The 20,556-nt window shown below is 39.5% G+C and overlaps 2 long non-coding RNA genes across 2 annotated transcripts; one reads left to right on the plus strand and one right to left on the minus strand.

Annotated features, from left to right (window-relative positions):
* The first annotated feature begins 6,574 nt into the window (after positions 1–6,574).
* LOC138963105 (uncharacterized) lies at positions 6,575–10,390 on the plus strand. Its single transcript, XR_011454711.1, has 3 exons — positions 6,575–6,709; positions 8,144–8,318; positions 8,757–10,390. It is a non-coding gene; the product is annotated as an uncharacterized lncRNA (long non-coding RNA).
* On the minus strand, positions 8,999–12,252 carry LOC138963107 (uncharacterized). Its single transcript, XR_011454712.1, has 3 exons — positions 11,665–12,252; positions 10,915–11,078; positions 8,999–9,139 (listed from the first exon to the last, which is right to left on the minus strand). It is a non-coding gene; the product is annotated as an uncharacterized lncRNA (long non-coding RNA).
* Positions 12,253–20,556: the final 8,304 nt, after the last annotated feature.

Genomic DNA, 20,556 nt, shown 5'->3' on the forward strand with positions numbered 1-20,556 from the left:
AGTCTATTTGCACGTTGAGAAAGTCTCTATTTCTTTTTCTGCTTTTGAACCAGGCAACTCTTTAGGGACGACTTGAGCCCGAGAGACGCCACAGAAAGGATGTCTGTGAGCCTTCAGCTGAGTTATAATGTCCGGCAACTAGAAGAATGCACGATCATATAGCTGAGTCATAATGTCCGGCAACTAGAAGAATGCACGATCATATAGCTGAGTCATAATGTCCGGCAACTAGAAGAATGCACGATCATATAGCTGAGTCATAATGTCCGGCAACTAGAAGAATGCACGATCATATAGCTGAGTCATAATGTCCGGCAACTAGAAGAATGCACGATCATATAGCTGACAAAATCCAGTTAATAGAGAAACTGGACTGACTTCAAACATTTTGAGATTTTTTCAGTTTTACAGCGAAAGCGTCAGCCCCAAGACAGGTCGGACAGGCTCAGTGAATAACTTATCGACAGTCGTTTGACCTTGACGAGTTGACATAGATTCCTCGTTGAGGTTTGAACACAAGCATTGCTGTCAAGATTGCTGTCAAGATTGTAACCTGCTCGCACGTGATCATTTATGAACCTATTTTGATTTCCGGAACCACACATTAAACAGTGGACTAACTGTCCGACAGTAGGATGATAGTGATGGCCCGTTTACCCAGCCAGCAAAATTATGCGCAGCGAATGCGTCTTGCAGTCGCCAAATAATGCGTTCCAACTGCGAAAGACGCACTCGATACGCGCGCGTTTTTGCAAATCGAAATCAGTGCGTGACGAATTCGTTTTCCCTCAGATAACGAAGACCATACGCGCCCCCAGCGCACACTTATGCAACATGAAGACTAAGTATGCGCTCTCACGCAGACGTCACGATTGCTTTACGCACTCACGCAGGTGACACAACTACTTTACGCACTCTCCACGCAGATGTCACAATTGTTTTACGCACTCCCACGAAGTTGACACGACTACTTTACGCATGCTCACAACTACTTCACGCAATCTCACGCAGTCGACACCTCCACTTTACGAAATCTCACGCAGGCCACAATATTGCTTTACAAATTACACACTCTCACGCAGACGACACGATCACTTTACGCACATCCCACAATAATTGTAATGCATTCGAAGAGCACAGTCTCTTACTTAAACAAACAAAATAATTTGCAGTCCACAACATTTTATTAATGAAAACAAAGGTCAAGTGTTCATTTGATCAAAAATAATTTTAACCCTAACGAACTTTCCAATAATTGAAAAAAAATATACTGTATAAAAAAGGACATTTTTCCCTGACATATGGCTGTGAACCTTAGGCACATATTTAAGCATGAACAAGCAACTCAGTCAACCTGGAAAATACCCAATACAAAAAATGAAGCTTCAGTTTTCAACATTATCAAATAGGCTTCAAGATGACCAAAAGAAAGGATAACTAGAACAAAACTGATAAAAAGCAGTCCAGCACATGCAGTGCAGACTGAATTGCACCCGTAGAAGGCCAATGTGAAAAAAAGCTTTTGCTCATGTGTAATAAATATATCAGAAACATAACCCCTGCTGTACTTAAACAAAAATGTTTGATGTGAAGCAGATAAACACTTAACATCAGTTTGGATTTTTGACCGGAATGGTTTTTTTATTTTCTGTCGCTGATTTTGGGGTTTTTACTATTAATTTTTGTTGCAGCATAAGCTTACTTTTTTTTAAACCATCAAATAGCACAAAAATTGTACACATGAAAAAATCTAATATAAGTGCACTGATGAAAATCACTTGTCAAAGGCAAATTTTCCAATGTTGTGCAACACAGGCGTGTTTTACATGCACAGCAAATTCAGGCTCAGTAAACATTTACTACAACTGAACACAACCACAAGTGAATGAGAACTGCAAGTTGTTACCCCCCTTCATTGGCTCTGTCGACGCCCATTTTTAATCGCTAGCTTCCGTTCATGCAATGGCGTCAGCGCCTTTCGGCGATTGGTCAATGCATTTTGGAGCCAGACAGCAACATAATGTCGGTCACACTTGAAGTTAACGCTACTTGATACTGCTTTTTATTCTTAAACAAAGTGAACAAGAGAATAGGGTCAGTTAATAACTTAACTCAAATAGTGAGATAAAGAAAATGTACAGTACACTACTGTGAAGGGAGAGACTTGGACACTTGAGTCGAGTCAATACTGATACCCACGCTCAAGAACTGTAGTGGAATATTTTAAGTTATTGAGACATCCCAGTGCACTAAGGGATTTATAGAGCAAATCGAGAAAATTCATTATTGAACGAAGCGCATAGCGCTGAGTTCAATAATTATTTTCGAGATTTGCTCTATAAATCCCTTAGTGCACTGGGATTGTTTCAATAACGATATTGTCAGTACCGCCATAGAAAAAAGAAGATTCCAAACGCACATTTTGCAATGCGCATTTGAATAGGCATAACTGTGTGGTCAGGTTGTGCACAGTAAAGATCTACTTTTGTGTGGGGTGTCTCAAGTGTGTCGTGCTTTCGTCACACGCATTTTAATTTCTGTTGGTAAATTCCAGTGTAGCGTTAATCTGAACAGTGATGATCTTTCAGAGAGACCTCATTTGAACTCGGAGAAAGGCTCTTCATTATTTGCGATTCGAAACCTCCAGTCGAGCTTCGACGGATTGACTATGCGGAGTGACTCCCCTTGAATTGACTCAAAGCGGGACTCGACGGTTCGCACATTTTCAAAACAAATGTGGCATATTTCTCGTGTTCTATCTTCACTCATCGGGGAGTCTGATACTAAATATGAACGGTAAGAATGCTCTGAACCATACACGTATTATATCCCCATCGTTTTTTCGTTCACATTTGCCCAACATGTTAATTTGCTGAGCGGGGTTAATGTCGTCTGCTAGGCTACCTGCCAACCTGGGCAATGGAACGACTGCAGTCTGCACTGAGTCTGTACGCATAAGGCAGGCTGCTAATAAATCTTATATATGGTAAGAACGTTCTGAACCTTACACGTTTTCGATTACGATTGTTCTTGCTTTGAAATAATAATTCTGAAACCATTCATTTACTGAACTGATGTAGTCGTATTTCTGTGTTGTCTGCTACAGAGTCGATCGAGTCAGTCTTCCAAACTGGTCTTGCTGGTACGTTATCGGAATAACACTTGTGTTTTCTGTTAGCCGCTGGGAATTGTATACTAACTCATCATTTGGTAATGTGGATGATAAGCTACATGCCACTAACACGGCATATGAGAAGAATCTATGCTGCTTATGCAAGTCGGCGAAAATTAGATGAAACACAGCGGCTTCTATTTTTTTAGATCACTGGCACTGGCACAGGCACATGCAATCTGTCAGAAAAAAACCCCACTTCTGCTTTAATTGAGAAGCAGGGAATTTATGGTCATTTGGTATTGTGGAGAATATAAGCTACATGTCATTAATTAATTCTGAGGATGAGAGCACAGTCTTGCTTAGGCAAAGGGCGCAAGAATACGCTCTGTGGAAAAGTTAGCGCACTCCAAGAGTGCGCTAACAGTTTTAGCGCATCGCCATTAGCCAATCAACTGGTTCACATCAGTCATGTGACACCAGTACTTACTGACAATTGAAGTTAAAATCAACCGTGAGATAAATTAGCTCAGCTGGTAAAGCGCCTGATCGCTTTTTCTTACATAGTTGTTCACGGGTTTGACCCTCTTCTGCTGCATTTTTTCTCCATTACTTTAAACAAACAAATTCGTAATTCTTGTATTTTCTTCATTCCAAACGTTTTGGATTATCTAATGAATCAAAATAATCAAAAGGTTGCATGATTATTGAGTACTTCCAGCGGACTATTTCCCAGAATTACCAATTCTATTTTTTAGTAACATCAGCCTTTGTCAAATCAATCAATCAATCAATCAATCAGAGGCTTATATCGCGCGTATTCCGTGGGTACAGTTCTAAGCGCAGGGATTTATTTTTATATTTTTATTTTATGCAATTTATATCGCACACATATTCAAGGCGCAGGGATTTATTTATGCCGTGTGAGATGGAATTTTTTTACACAATACATCACGAATTCACATCGGCCAGCAGATCGCAGCCATTTCGGCGCATATCCTACTTTTCACGGCTTATTATTCCAAGTCACACGGGTATTTTGGTGGACATTTTTATCTATGCCTATACAATTTTGCCAGGAAAGACCCTTTTGTCAATCGTGGGATCTTTAACGTGCACACCCCAATGTAGTGTACACGAAGGGACCTCGGTTTTTCGTCTCATCAGAAAGACTAACACTTGAACCCACCACTGACCCAGGGTTGAACTCGCAACCTTTCGCTTCCGAGCGCAAGTGCGTTACCACTCGGCCACCCAGTCCTCAAATGCCCTATGGGTATCGCCGCAACCACAAATAATTGTGAGATAAAGAAAACTTACAAAACCCAAATACAAACGGAGAAAGTCTGACACCGACGAGTCGACACACTCTCAAGAACCCAAGTCAAGTGTAATGAATGTTTGCAGTTCAACTGCCTATGTTCATGCGTGGGAATTGTGTGCTTGGTTGGCTCAGTGGTAGTACACTAGCCGTCCTGGCGGTCTTGGGTTCGACTCCCATAAATGGCAAGGAATTGTTGAAACCTTTTCTCTCTATTTGTTCACTTTTTGTTTTCTTCTTTTCTGAACTCTTTATTCATTTTGAATTATTCTGAAGGTTTGAGTCGTGTATTAAAAATCGAATATAGTGTGTAAGTGCCCTTGAACAACTTTCCCAGAATCATGTATTCTATATTTTTAGTGCGGGATACCCACAAGAAAAGTTCAAATGCATCCATGCGTCTCCACTGATAGTAATGGTAGTTGAGCACTTCCAGTTTAGTCTTCTGTCGTTCTGACACAACCTAAAAGGGTACATCATGTCTGAACATCATCTGTAGAAGAGTGTGAAGTTTAAAGCTTAGCTTAAATAATGTCCAACAAAAAACCCAGACTCTTCTGTACATTACCCATCAGCCACACAGACCTGAACTGTGAAATACAATTACTCACTAGCAATTTCTCAGGCGAGTCAAATCTTACATTCATCAAATTTTTGCAACTAGCATTGTAAATAAGCCTACAGAGATTACAAAGTTCAATTACTGCAAACCAAATCATGAAGGCTCTTCCATGGCCTGTTGTCTCTTTCTTTTATCACAGGCTTCCAAAAACCAGTCTTGAACGGCCGTCTTCAAGGTCTTGACCTGTGGCACCCGTACAGCTTCACGGAACAGCCTCTGCATGACAAAACAAAAAATAACATGAACTTAGATCATCAAACAACTATCACTGATTTGAGAAAAGTCTCAAGTTTATTTCCTGACGCCTGTAAACTTGCTAAAAATCATACAGACACACAAACTTGCATACACACCATATGCTTTTACAACACACCAACTATACTTGAGTGAGGAAATTACAACACATTGTAATCCTTGTAGAAGAGAAGTAAAAAAAAATACCTACCCTAATATTTGTTTTAACCCTTTCGCTGCCAATCAAAACTTGGGTATGTGCATTCCTGACTGCCAGGGAATATTGGAGTTTGGGGTGTAATAATTCACACAAAAATCTAGCTCCAAACTGGCAGTAGGTAGGTAAGTAAAACCTATTTTGTTTTTAAAGGAAATTGAACCAAGAATCTGTTTTTAGTGTCTAATCATGGAAATGATAATTAGTTTGGCTTATGATGTTTAAATATGAACATTTGAAAATCAGTCCGGCGCATCTTCTGGTGCCTGTGGATCAAACACAGGTGGCTGTTTTGCTCGCTCCAAGAAAGGATTATAATCACTGTCATCTACCTGTTTCCAACGAATTGTCCGAAAGAAGATCTCCCCCTTCCCCTGTCAGTATCCATAATCATTTGCACCGCCTGTAGCGTCAGCCCGGCTTTGTTTTTCCCTACTAGGTCGACAGTCACCGTTAGCCATTTTGACGAGTCGAGATTTCTCTCCCATACCCTGTCGACAAGGCCGAAAATAGCCTTCAAACGCAAAACCGCGTCACCATTTATGTTTATTCATGAGAATGAGGTATCCTACCAAGCCATTGGCTGCTATTTGTGTGTCAGCAGTGACGTAGCATTTCTGGAAAATCCCGGAACGGAGAAGACGGGTTTACCCGTCCTAAGGCGCTGCGGCTGCACAAGCGCATGACTGGTATACCCGTCATAAGGCAGTCAAGTGGTTAAAGTTACCTTTACTATGACTTTTTCTTTGGGGGCCTTCGGAAATTCATAATACATGTACTGTGATGTGCAGACGCATATGTGACGACATCATACCGTTTGTTAAAGGAAAAGTCCAAGGTTTAGGGTCACTTTTGATATGTTGACCCTCTTAATTCATCAACCACAAATGCGTGTGTAAAAATGAACACAGAAATCCAAAAAGTATACTTTGACTCGTTTTTTGGTTGTTCTGAATCGTTCCATCGCGCGCGCAGTCTTGGCTCATGACCTTGTGCACATACGTGTGCTACGTCACGAGCCTTGAACAACAAACATGGCCGGCTCAAGCAGCGAGGAAGACAAGTCGTCAAGTGGAATACGGACCGGTTTTCAGCCAGCCTGATGTTTTAGCGTGCCCGTTTGAGCCTCTTCGTCGTCAAAATGCTGGCGAGGCCACAAGGAACTGCTTGAAACAGAGCCAGCATAAGCGGCAATACGAAATGGTAAGCTTATGTGATTCTCTTTGTTGCATGCTAGATCGAAGTCAGGTGTGTTTTTCACAGATCAGTTGATGTGCTTCCACAGATCTGTAAGCATGTAAAGATCATTGATTTATGCTATTATTTCAGGCATCTGGTGTTGTTTATTTTCCTATCTTTAATCAAGGATTTCGTCCTTGAACTGCCCAGTTTAGAATAAATGTTTCCACAGTGATGTTCACACGCGACTATCCTTATTTTCTCTTGGAATTCTGAGTAATTTTTCAGTCACACAACAAAACATGTAGACAGCAAGTTAACATTGCGCAAAGTCTGTTTCTTGCGGACAAAACTGCAATTATCCTGGTATTTTTATTTGCGACAGTAAGACACTGCATGACATCGACACCACTAAACAGTGAAACTTTTTTGAAATGGCGGTGGGCTGCTTTCATGTGCTAATACTAATAGTGATCCTGACATTTTTCTTGCGAAACGGTCAAAGGGAAGTAATAAATGAATTTAGTTTTTTAAACGAGCACACGTGATTTCCGATCTCAAACTAGATCTATCTGAAATTATAAGATTTTCTGAGCAGTGGCGAAACGCTGATGGCTAGTGATATCGCAAGCCATTTTGGAAGCAAATAAGCACTGTCAGACATATGCTGAAACACGATTACAGCAGTTCAAACTTTTTGATCATTGATTTTTAGGAGTACGCAATGTCGGACAGTCACACTACAAAAAGACAATGCGTTAGTGCATAGATCGGTATTCTCAAACGTCACGAACAGACAGTACGTTGCTACTATATTATTTTACTGTATTAACAAAACCTCACAGTCCCATTAAAACCGGCACGGTTGGCCTAGTGGTAAGGCGTCCGCCCCGTGATCGGGAGGTCGTGGGTTCGAACCCCGGCCGGGTCATACCTAAGACTTTAAAATTGGCAATCTAGTGGCTGCTCCGCCTGGCGTCTGGCATTATGGGGTTAGTGCTAGGACTGGTTGGTCCGGTGTCAGAATAATGTGACTGGGTGAGACATGAAGCCTGTGCTGCGACTTCTGTCTTGTGTGTGGCGCACGTTATATGTCAAAGCAGCACCGCCCTGATATGGCCCTTCGTGGTCGGCTGGGCGTTAAGCAAACAAACAAACAAAAGTCCCATTAAAAATGTGTGGTGTGTGCCGAAAAACAACCATATGAGATTCAGTCAGTGGGACCCTGAATCTACCTGGCGTTAAATCGGGTTTATATTGACTCTCAATGAGAGTCTCATTGCATGAATTTTTAAACTGAATATATATATACATGACATGTACTACTGTTCGTGTTGTTTTTGTGATCCAGTGCAATTTCTGTGTATACCTTAGAATCTCAAGGTAATTTTTGAACGGGGCATACAGATGATACATGTTGCCATGATCACAGAGTGATACGTGTATTTTGCTTATCAGGTGTCAGTGCAGAAACTGCAAGAGGGAACGAAATTCAAATATCTGGAAAACCTGGATGAGGAGATAGACAGCCTAACAGCACATCCTCCTATGTTTGCTCGGACATCTACTACCTTCAAACTGCATACTATGCGTACACACAGGAATATGGACGACTCAACATTGATCAAAATGGGTAAGTAACACAACACAAACAGATGATTTCCATTATGATAGATTTATTTATCTGAAAGTAAAATTGACAACAGAGTGTACAATTTGTTTTCAAATACAAAAATATCACATTGGGTTAAAAAAAAAACCACCATCATATATATATATCATTAAAACTATTCTTTATTTCTAAACACATACATATCAGCATAGTTTATTCATGTAAACATCCTCATTTCGGTTCCCAGTCTATCTGAAATCAAGGTAAGATATATGCCCCCAAAAATAGCGATCACACAGCGCTTCAGCATGAATTTGAAAACCTGCTCTACGTCACATAGACACAGCGTGTCTTATGGTTCTATCCATCCTCTCCAAACAAACACGTACACGTTTTCTCTTGTAGGAATGTCTTAAAAGCTCAAACTAAGCTGCTGTTTTATTCTGTCTTGCTTTGCAGGAAATACAGGCACGTCGCTTACCCATAACAGGCAGCTGGTGCGCTAGCGAGTGGGGTTTCTCGGCAGAAGCATCAGAGTACCATTACCAACCTGTGCAGTCAAAACGATCAGAAATACTTTCCCAAACGGATGAAGAGTGGGGTTCAAACTCCCTGAGCTACAGAAGGCTGAAATATACTTTTACAAATCGTGTGACTGTGTTGAACAGATTCCTACATGGTTTGAAGATGATACTGGGTTGTCACGTGGTCCGGTACATGGTTCACATTCTGCAACATTTTGTTCCAGACTTTTTCCACTGTTGGTCTACTCCTGCATCAGGTAGTCAGTCCATGAGCCGGTCAGCATAGCCTGTGTCCAGTATTGTCCGTTTGCCTGTTGCCTGAAACATGGTTGTTTGGAAGTAACTAACGATCTCTGCACACATTTTAACATGTGAATAAGAACAGAAAAAGTTTGTCAAAAGTATACATAGTTTAATTTGCATTTACTTCAAGGCCAGACTTTCTTCTCGTTCATTATTTCTTCATAAATATTCTGAAAATTAACAAAATGTTTCCCCCTATCAAGGCCTCCTACCTGTTTTTTTAAATGCAGGTCGGTTTGTTGTCATCTGTGCATTACTACCTCTTGCCACCCGTGCGGTCATTGCCACCAGGTATCTCAACAATCAAACCGTCTAAAGGCACGTCCTTTTTCAAAACAGGATTGCTCACTACACAGATCTGCGAAGACTTTTACAGAAAAAAATCTCTTGACTTGAACATATACCAGGAATAAACATCCTGACTGGTTTTTGGAGCTGCCGGGATTTCTTTAGGGAATGTTTTACACGTGTGGCGTTAAAGAAATTAATTCATAAAATTCTACATTCCCAAAGAGAGTACCCATACAGAGTGTTCAGTTCTGGTATTTTTCAAAACGGAAGGATGGCCATATCCCATGTAAAAGCCTGGTAAGATTTGAGATTTTGAACTCAATCGTTTACACGGGAAGGGCTGTCCATTTAAGAGGACGCAACCATGCCTGGATGAGAAATACACTGATAACACAGAAAAAGCACGAGTTTAACCTGCATATTCACAAAACTGGTTCAGAGGCCCGGTAAAGGGAACACATGTTAGTTATTTTAAGAGAACATCACGAAGACCTAATTATTAAATTAAAGCCTTTCTGCACGAATGTACATCTTCTATGAATTATATTCTAAAACGCCACATGTGTAATTCATTCCACACACAAAATCCAGCTCCAAGAAGCAGTGAGGCTGTTGATTATTGGTATGTGTTCAAGTCGACAGATGATTTTTCCTGTGTAAACTGAGCCTTGGCAGATCTGATATAGTGAGCAAAGACCTGCATTTTTTTTAAACGTGTTCAAGCCTTGAAATGGTTAAACATTTTGTTTATTTCAAGTAGTCTTTATGAAGAAAAAATTAACAATAAGGAAGGCAAATGGGTTGAAATGCAAATTAGATTCCTCTTAACGAACTTTTTATGCTCTTCTTCACGTGTTACATTATGCGTACGTAGATCGCAAGATATTTTCGAAAAAATTCATAGATAAGCCAATCTGCAAACGGACACAAATTCACAATATTTATGAAGCCAATAAATTTGACTCAAGAACAAAGCTTATGTGTTTGAGGTGATGTGCATGGGTATGAATGTTGAATGAGTCCGTCAAAGATACCCTCCATGTCGCCTTTATACAGTGGAACCTACCATTAAAATTATACCACCTTAAATTACCTTGCTCTTTCAAATGTACTGCTTAAACTTCTTGAACATGCAACTCTTGCTGTTTACCATAAAGACCATCAGGTCAACAACATACTCGTGAATGTTTTGTTTTGGTCTATAATTAAAAATTTCAGAAAATACCCTTTTTTATATTTTTTATTCGGAAGCATACTAACTTTATTTGAAACTACTTCGACAGATATAGTTTTGCAGGTTGACGGGAGGTGAGTTACGAAAGAAATTCAATCCATATGTCGCTCAGCACAGAAAGCATAAACGATTAACATGAGTAGAAATGAACTTGTACTTGTTTTCATAATGTATTATTTGGATGGTATCTGTCAAAGACACTTTCTCGTTTTTTTTGCAAAGCTAGAATAAGGCACTAATTTTCAAAACAAAACAAAAATCTTACGATGAATGGCACGTTGGTTTTCTCCTGTGGTGATTCTGGACGGTAGGAACAGGACTGGTCAACAGTTGCGTTGTGATCACGGAGAACCGGGAAATCTGGAATGGTCACGGTGTCAGTGTCTAGTGACCTGTTCTGACCAGTGGCCGTGAGTGATGATGAAAGGTCTGGAAGTAAAAGAAGAGAGAAAATGAGTGTGAGTATAAATCAATTCGAAAGTATGCTTCTGATCTATACAGTACACTGAACATTTAGACACCCTCTGGAAGTCGTCTGGATGTGTATCCATGTTGTAGCAATTAGACTGGTTTTGCGTCTCTCATTCAATGCAGAAAGATTAATTCCCTGCACAATTCGTAATCTTCTTGTCTCTAGCATGCAGGTGTCTGTTTACCTTACCGGTTGCACATCCACCAAAAGTTTAGATCTGGTAAAAATAGCATCAAACCATGATTCCAGCAAACGCTGCCAATTTCATGAATTGATATCAGGGGATAGTTTGCGACTGAATAGAATAGATAACGTGACACACGCATTGTCTTACGTGTCCACAACCCTGACTACTTTTTACTCTTACTCTTAGCTCAGCTCAGACCGTTCTGTAAGTTGTAACTCTGTAGATCTAGCCTGTGGCGCATCTGTACTCCAGCGAATATCAGCTGGACCCAGACACACTGTTCTGCACCAATTCGTATTCGCTGCGCAGCAAAACAATGTTTACGTATGCATGAAAATAAAAGCATGTACTCTGACCTTCAACGCATTCCTTCTTGTGAGATAATCCGCTGTTCGTATGTCGCCTCGGAGTTTCGATGGCTCGTCGTAATACTGCCCTCTCCGGACTTTTATGAAGGGAAGACACTGCCAGGGGTCAAAACATTTGTTTCAGGGATGAAACGCCAACTTTTGTGCTGCAGAAAAATGGCGAAATCTGTGTCCAGAAAGTGCCCGACACTTTGAAATTTGCACGCTTGTGCTGCACACATCTCTTCCATTTCCACAAGAGACTCAGAGTTTTATGAAGGAAAGTGTGCTATGAAATGCCTGGGGACATTGACGAGTTGTTGCAGTTTGCGGCTGCTCTCCACCGAGGCATTCTTTTCGGGCATACAGTGGTGACTTTTCTGTGTGAAAATCAAGCTGGTACTAGTGGTAGAATCAACACAATAACTTGTGACGTCACAGTGCACCGACGTCACAGTGCACCGAAAACCACGTGACCACTACTTGACCCCAGGCGACTTGTCTTGGTTAGCCCCGCAACACTAAATCTTCAACTACAACAACAACAATTTTTTTTCAATTTTTTAAATATTTTTCCAGAGATGTTTGTAACATTTGGCATTCGATTTTCAAGTTTTTGGGCATATTTAAAAACCTTGGACTTTTCCTTTAACATCCTTATTTCGTATGTAGTCGAAAATCCATGACACTGACAAATGAGCTCAGGAACTTGGTTTCTAGCAATTTAATGTTAAGTGTAAAAGCTTTGACAACTATCATTCACAGGTGAAACATGGCAAATTTAAAATTGGATTCCAAAGAACAAAATTTGAGACAGAAATAACTTGTTGTTTTGTAGACATGGATTTTATCTTCTTCCTAAAAGGACCAGGATGATTTTACAAATTATGAAAAACAACTCACTGTCGATGGCTTTTAGTCGCAGCGTACACCATGGTCTCTTTCCCTGCCCTCCCCCAGAGCCCCCTGTCAGCAACCGTGTAGCCTATGGAACACCTTCGTCATCACAGCATCAGTAGTCGTCTTTAGTTCATGTCCACCAACCACACCGAGCTCATGGTCATGGATCTGAAAGTGAAACAAACAAAACAAGCCAACTGAATTCAAAAAATCAAATATTCAGAGACAGCTCTTCTTCACATACAAACAATTCAATCTGGAAGCATTATACTGTCACTTGGAACAACAAATTAATAATCGCACTTGCTTTAAAAAAAAAAGTTTTCAGAAGAGCAAATGGTGATTGAGTGTAGCATTGTCATAAAATGTGATCACACACCTCAGGTGACCTGCATCAATCATTCAATACTATCTCACAAATCTTCATTTGGAAAGCACAAACATAGTTAGAAGAGAGCGTCAACCGTGATACTATTCAGTGTGGACAATTTTTTTCTGACCCATAATCCGATGCCTACACAAAGTGAGAATCAGAACTCACAAGAAGGCACTGTTGCATGTTTGTGATTATTTGCTTGAGTGTAGCACTTGCAATTTTGAACTTGAGGAAACAGCGTAGCAATTTCTGTTACATCCCTGAAAACCTAGCAGATGGCAGCTCTGGCCACAGAGCAATATTTGCATTATTTCTCACAGATGCAATGATCACAGAAAACAAAGTGGTGCATGCATTTTCCGCACCCCACATGAGAAAAAGAGGCCCATCATTGTGCGTACCCATAAGCATAGTTTTATCATCAAAATGTGTTGGTTAAATTCACAATTGTACAAATGTGACCAATACGCATAAACCTTGCATGAATTGCCAGGATAATGGGAAACTGGTCATGACTGAGAACTGAAAAGTTACTCTTCTCTGGCATCCCGCGGACACAGTTCACACTTTCTCATCACTGATATGCCTGTGTAGTGTGTTAATCAAAAACAAACATCAATAAAACTATTAAAATAAAATAAAAATTTAAATATAAAAATAAAATCGACCAACCGCCACCACCCGATTTTTTTCCCTTTGCTGGAAACAATACATTTGTTTCACTAAAACAGTAAAAGAGATCAGCTGAATTTGTTTGACACATCTGGTTATAACTAAAAGAATAAAACACAAAATAAGCCAAAGTCACAGAACAAAAAGACGCTGTCAGTGTCACTATCAATGACTGAATGAGACACTCATTGCTATCGAGCCATACCTGTTCATCTTCACCTCGCCGGGACGGAACGACAGTCTGCGTTACTGGCATCGGTGGCGGTGTTAAGGTCACTGTCCATCTCAGCTTTCTTCACCTTCAGTTCAAACAAGCAGTGAGCACCGTCATACTCAAGTCAAAGCTTTCTGAAAAAATAAATACTTGGAAGTTAAATAGGATCACATTGATTCCCAAACCTAACAGTAACAGTAACACGCAAACATCAAAACAGGAATATTAATTATTAAATATAAGCATCTCAATTTCACTAAATTAGTATATTTATTTTCTCTGTGATGTATTTTTTATTTTTATTTCAAAAAAATCTGTTTTTCAACTTTATCACTGCACACGCTACACAGCCTCTGCCTGCCTCTCTAGTCTATGCATGCCTCGGGAACAAGGGTAATTTTTCTCTTTTCCGAGACTCAGACACTATCATGACTATGAGTCTATGTCAGTATGCGGAACTGAAAGTTGAACATCTGTGGAAAAATAAAAAGATACAAATAAAAAAAAAACAGATATGAAGAGCCTATTAGTATTACTACTAAAGCTCCTGACAACTGCTGCCGCAATGACTCGACCAGATTAGGAACCAACCAAAGTTCACCAAGAAACAGACAATGAGACATAAAATGATAAACGAAAATTCAGTTTTTATGGTGCCGTGAGCGACCCGCGAATCGGGATTCGGATGGTATTTTCACTCTTCCACAACTCCTTAAAAACAAACCACTGCATCAATCAACTTTATGTTTTTGGAAAAGTTAGTTCATTCATCCATCTTTCAGACAAAACAAACATGAATGAATAGAACAGTGTTCTTCTAGGCGAAAAAAAAATCGAAAGTGTGAGAAATTCTCTCTGCCATCAAACTCGGAAGCCGAAGGCCGCGAGCTATCAAAAATTCAAATTCCCAAATCTTTCCTTCAGTTGATCAACTTACCTATTCTTGAAAGAAGTCAATCTTCATTTCAGAGAGAAGGATAAGATTACCTTGCATCCAATAAGCAAGTCAAAAATACAAGTCAATAAGAAGAAAAAGCAAAAAAAACGCCGATACAATGTGGATTTGACAGACTTCTTGCCAACAGGAAGTTGGAGATTGTCTGATTGAAGTAGGTCTGACAGACAAGGGAAATAACTTCAATAAATTGCTCTTTGCAGTCAAGGTAACTGTCTCCCCTGAAATTGAACTTTCATAGAGATTTTCTTCCAAAGCAAAATAAAATAAAATGAAAATATGCTGAGAACAAATTTTATGTAACCATTAACATCAGCCTTTATTTTGAGTAGATAATTAGTTTCAAAGTTACTTTAGTTTACATTTTTTTGTTTAATCTGAATTTTTTTTAATGTTTTTATCGTTTTGTTATGGGTGTTCATATAGATTTCAGTTATCTTTTCTGTTCATATAATATTTTTATTATGCTTTGCCTAGATTTTTCCACGACATTATTTTGTGGAAAGCTGATTCCTACAACAATACCAAATCCCCATTACAATAATTATAATACATGCTAAAACAATTATAATGATAATACAAATTAAAATAATCATATTTATTTTAAGATAAAAATAATCAGGATAACAATTAAGCAAATAAATGTTAGTAATAACAAAATGATTAAATATAAATTAAATGGGAAAACCATTACATAAAATAAAAATATTTTATTAAACTTTAAAATGCATTTTTTTTTTAACCGAAACTGTCTTAAGATAAACTTAAAAATAACGGATTAAAAGTTTTTATGCAATTTTTTTTCTAAAAAAAAAGAAGAAGTTTTTGAAGAAGAATAACTATTCATAACCAAAATTTAAAAGTAAATATTTTTTAATAACATAAAATATAATAAATTATTTCATGAGGAACATGCATAAACCCACGGTACATAATTAGGAAAAACAAAAATTGCAATCACCTTTTCATTGAATCCATGCGTGCTAAACACTGCGTGGTGAAGTCGTTTCGAATGCGACAATCTGCGTAAAAGTTGGCGAAAAGTAACGCGCGCGAAGCGAAGGTGTCACGATGCCGTACGCATCCCCGCATGAAAAACGCAGAAATAACGCATGCGTCACGCAGAATCATGCTGGCTGGGTAACCTGTCGGATTAAAAACAAAATCAGGGGTACTTTTTAATCCCGAAATTTCGATCAAAGATTTAATAAAACTTGTCATGGCCTTTTCTTTTCAATTTTCAAAACTACCACCACCACGACCACCACCACCACCAGACACACATACATATACACAAAAACAGAATCGCACAAACAGCCTTCATCCTTTCCAGCGTACCCGCCCTTTCTTTACGGTCTTTTCAGACTTACCCTATGTCCGACATTCACGTCCACAGCATTGTGAGAAATGACCACAGCAGATGGCCATCCATTAGCGTTAGATGGCATTGTCAGAGCTTCTGGAGGAGTGGTTGTTGCTCCAGTCCTCATCACATAACTACTTTCAGCGTCTCTTGTGTCCAAGATGACCTAGACATATTGCGTACATTGTCACATGCATGCACACACAGCGTATGCGTGGACAAACACAAACATTACTCAAACCCCTCCACACACACACAAACACACACACAAACAAAACACACACCCCTCCACACACACACATAGGCATGCTTGCACGCTCTCTCTCTCTCACACACACACACAAACCCACCCACACACACCCACACCCATCCACACAAAAATACACACACACAAACACACACACACACACACACACACACGCCCGCATGCACTCTCGGAGACACCCCCACACACACACACACACACACGCACACAAATACACACGCACGCACACACACACACACACACACACACACACACAAATACACACACACACACACAAACACACACACACACACGCACGGGCACGTTTCATGATATTGAGGATTGCAGTTTCCCTCTCACACACAATATTCCAAAATAATAAATAGTCAAACAGGGGCCAAAAAACAGTTTGCACCAAGAGTTCAACTTTTTATCTATCCAAAACAGTAAAAAAAATTATATGAACATTCGTATTTCCAAGATGATTGGCGTTCCAAGACGCTATATCCTAAAACCCCCAAAACATGCTTTTACAACTTCAGTGCATAATAACTGCCCAAAGGTGCTGTTTAAAGCAACCATTGATAATAATTTTTAACATACTCCTTGAACACATTAATAAAAACGGTTAACTTGCAAATAAAGGGACAGTATTGATCAGAACAATGGTAAGATGAAGGACGCTACTTATATTTTGTACATTTTTTATCTTTATCGTTTCCTGTAGACCTCAGAAGTTCTAACCAGCTTAAGAAATCATTCTAAAATCGAAAAACAAACATCTATACAGTTTGTACGCAAAGTAGATTGATATTTGACACAGTCACACAGACATACGTGGGCTATGGGGCAACCCTACCCCCTAAATTTGAAAACGGGGTCAATTTCTTAACTGCATGCATTCAGCAAAACAATCCCTAAAAAATTATTTTTTTCACAAATGAACTTATGACTTTAGAAAAGCATTCAAAAATGCATATATACAACGCTTTTTCTTTGGTCCCAATTCAAGGGGGTGTGCTATTCTCAGGTAACACTGTGAACGCTCAAATGAGACTTGGTCACATGTCAAAATAGTAATCCCCCCTATTGTTCATGGTTCGTTGGTGGGATTTTTTTTTATCTGAGCCATTGGCAAGCATGAAATGTCATCAACATTAGGAAAGACATAGTATCTCCCATTGTCTTTTGCGCGCAAACACTTCACACAGATCTCCTCTCGATCTGGCCCATCGGGGAAATGGGTTGACTTGGGGATGATCACCGCCCTGTATCTCTCCACCTTTCCATCCATGCTGACAAAGTCAGCGGTCACAAAGTCCCCAACTTGAATGTCTCACTGTAGGACAAAGAACCTGGTTTTCACGACTGGCACCACGCGGCATCCAGTGGCGTGTTGTGGGTAGACGTCCATTGATTATGATAATAATTTTTATATTTTTAATTTTCAGACCTTGTTTTTAATCCGAATATAACATATTTATATGTTTTTGGAATCAGAAAATGATGAAGAATAAGATGAACGTACATTTAGATCGTTTTATAAAAAAATAATTTTAATTACAATTTTCAGATTTTTAATGACCAAAGTCATAAACTAATATTTACGCCACCAAGCTGAAATGCAATACCGAAGTCCGGCCTTTGTCGAAGATTGCTTGGCCAAAATTTCAATCAATTTGATTGAAAAATGAGGGTGTGACAGTGCCGCCTCAACTTTAAAAAAAAAAGCCGGATATGACGTCATGAAAGACATTTATCGAAAAACTGAAAAAAACGTCCGGGGATATCATACCCAGTAACTCTCATGTCAAATTTCATAAAGATCGGTCCAGTAGTTTACTCTCAATCGCTCTACACACACACACGCACACACACACACACACACACACACTCACACACACACACACAGACACACATACACCACGACCCTCGTCTCGATTCCCCCTCTATGTTAAACATTTAGTCAAAACTTGACTAAATGTAAAAAGAAAAAAAAAATTCAAAAAAATGGGATAGCGGCGAAACGGGATTGCGCCAAAATGGGATGCGGGAGTAAAATGACGCTTGGCTTGTTAAATGTCGCCAAAATGGGACGGCGGCAAAACGGGATTGCACGTAAATGGGATATTGCGCGAATTATAAACGAAGGAGTAGGCCCTAAGTTTCTCGTACGAGATGTTTACTGGGAGTAAATATTTGGGGAGTAAAAATTTAGTTCCTTGTGAGTTCTTTTTTCGTACAAGATTTTTACTGGAAGTTTACTCCGTCCGAGTCAATTTTTCGTGGAGTAAAAATTTTGTGTTACACCGGTTCATGACCGTTGTGGTAACGAGCGCACATTGTTGTCTCTATATATTGTGTTCCTACGAATCGAAAGTACGATCGCCAAGCCAGTCTGTCATTGAAGGCAACGTTCGATATTTCCGTCTGTCAGCGTTGCCAACGTTCGACAGATTTTACTACTGTTACTCACAAACTTTCAATTTACACAATGAAATGCCAATAACATGTACACACAAGAATGGGAGACGAAGGGAAAACCTACTAGCGATTGCAATTATGCAAACGAACTCACAAATCCCTCACTTTCCGAATGCAAACGCTGCAAATCCGTATGCGTGCGTCGCTGTGCCGAACGTTGGGTTGACGAACGTTGCTGACAGACGCAACAAAACTTGATCAAAAGGCACTAAAAACGATTAAATGTTTTACTCACTGGGTATCGCATTCCTCTTTTTCTTCCTGCAGACGATATGAAGCGGTTGAAACGTCGTTTCCGATTAAAGGCTCGGTTATTTCCGTTAAAAACGAAGTTTGCCGAACGTGTGATTCAGTCTACAGACACCGGTCGGATCACAACAAAAATGTTCATTCTTTGCGATTTTGTGATACTGTTGATGATACACCTGCTTTCCAGTGAAGAACATCAATAAAATGATGTTCACAAGCAAGAATAACAGACAAAAGCACGCGATGTGTAAAATTAGGCTTTGCTTTGCAAACAATGCACGTGTTTTTTTTTACTGACAGACACTTTCGGTGGTGATTGAAAATTTTTCCAGAAACGGTTTTATGCTCCCATTTGATATTGTTTCCCTATTTTCTCTAGTCAGAGACTAACCTTGTGTATTAATTGAATTAATAACCCCATTATCATAAGTTTTGTGTGTTATTTTTGTGTCTGTTGAATCACACTTTGAGATGGGGTCATGTGACAGAAGGAAATGGTGTCTGTCAGGATTCACACGTTCGCTTCGAAAAACGCGCTCAAATAATTGCTCAAACACAAACATTTTAGCTTTTATTTATTTTTTTGTATTGCAAATACCATACTTACTCATGCCAAGCAGAAAAAATGATGAAAATCAACACAGTAAGCAAGTAATTTGAAGGCAAAGTTTACACACATCAAAGAGTCTGATTACCGTGAAACCTGCCCACGCACGTACGCACATGCACACACATGTTAGTTTCGATTTTGATAGGCTCCGTCTGGTCCCGTAACCCACCATGTAAGCCATCGCGGATTTGTCCAAGCGTTTAGTGGAAGAAGTGCGGCTTTTTTTCTCTCTAAAACTGCTACACATACCAAATAATTAAACGGCCTGGGTACTTTATTGGCTGTGTGGAAACTGTTATTCTTAAATTATGTTTGTAACTTATATCAAGTTCAACATATAAAATCTGTCGACACAGAACAATGCAACGCAATTGATCGTTTCTTTATGTTCAAATAAAAGGATGCTCTCAAACTTGGCACACACACACAACATGAACATAAAATCCAATGGCAATTGTCTCTGGTTCTTGGCATAATCACGGCACAGGGTATTTAAGAGAGTCGTTGTTGTAAAAGTTGTTGTTGATCACCTTTGTCCTGTACAGAGCTATGTGCTGGTTAATCACAGTTAATACTGTGCAAAGTGATGATTTGTGTAAGACAATATATTGTTGCAGCTTTAATGTCCATCTATACTTTTATTTTTTCGTTGTACATAGTTACACATTTACAATGACTTCAGCTAGACGCTAAATTATTGGCACCCAAGGCGGTTAATGGTCGTCTGCCACTTTGATCCCTGCCCCCCCTCAACCCCCCTCCCCCTCCCACACACACAATCAATTTTCTTTCGAACTCTCAGTATTCTCTGAATTGCTATTTGAAGTAAGAAGC

This window comes from Littorina saxatilis, linkage group LG3, assembly GCF_037325665.1.
Source record: "Littorina saxatilis isolate snail1 linkage group LG3, US_GU_Lsax_2.0, whole genome shotgun sequence".
Taxonomy (NCBI): domain Eukaryota; kingdom Metazoa; phylum Mollusca; class Gastropoda; order Littorinimorpha; family Littorinidae; genus Littorina; species Littorina saxatilis.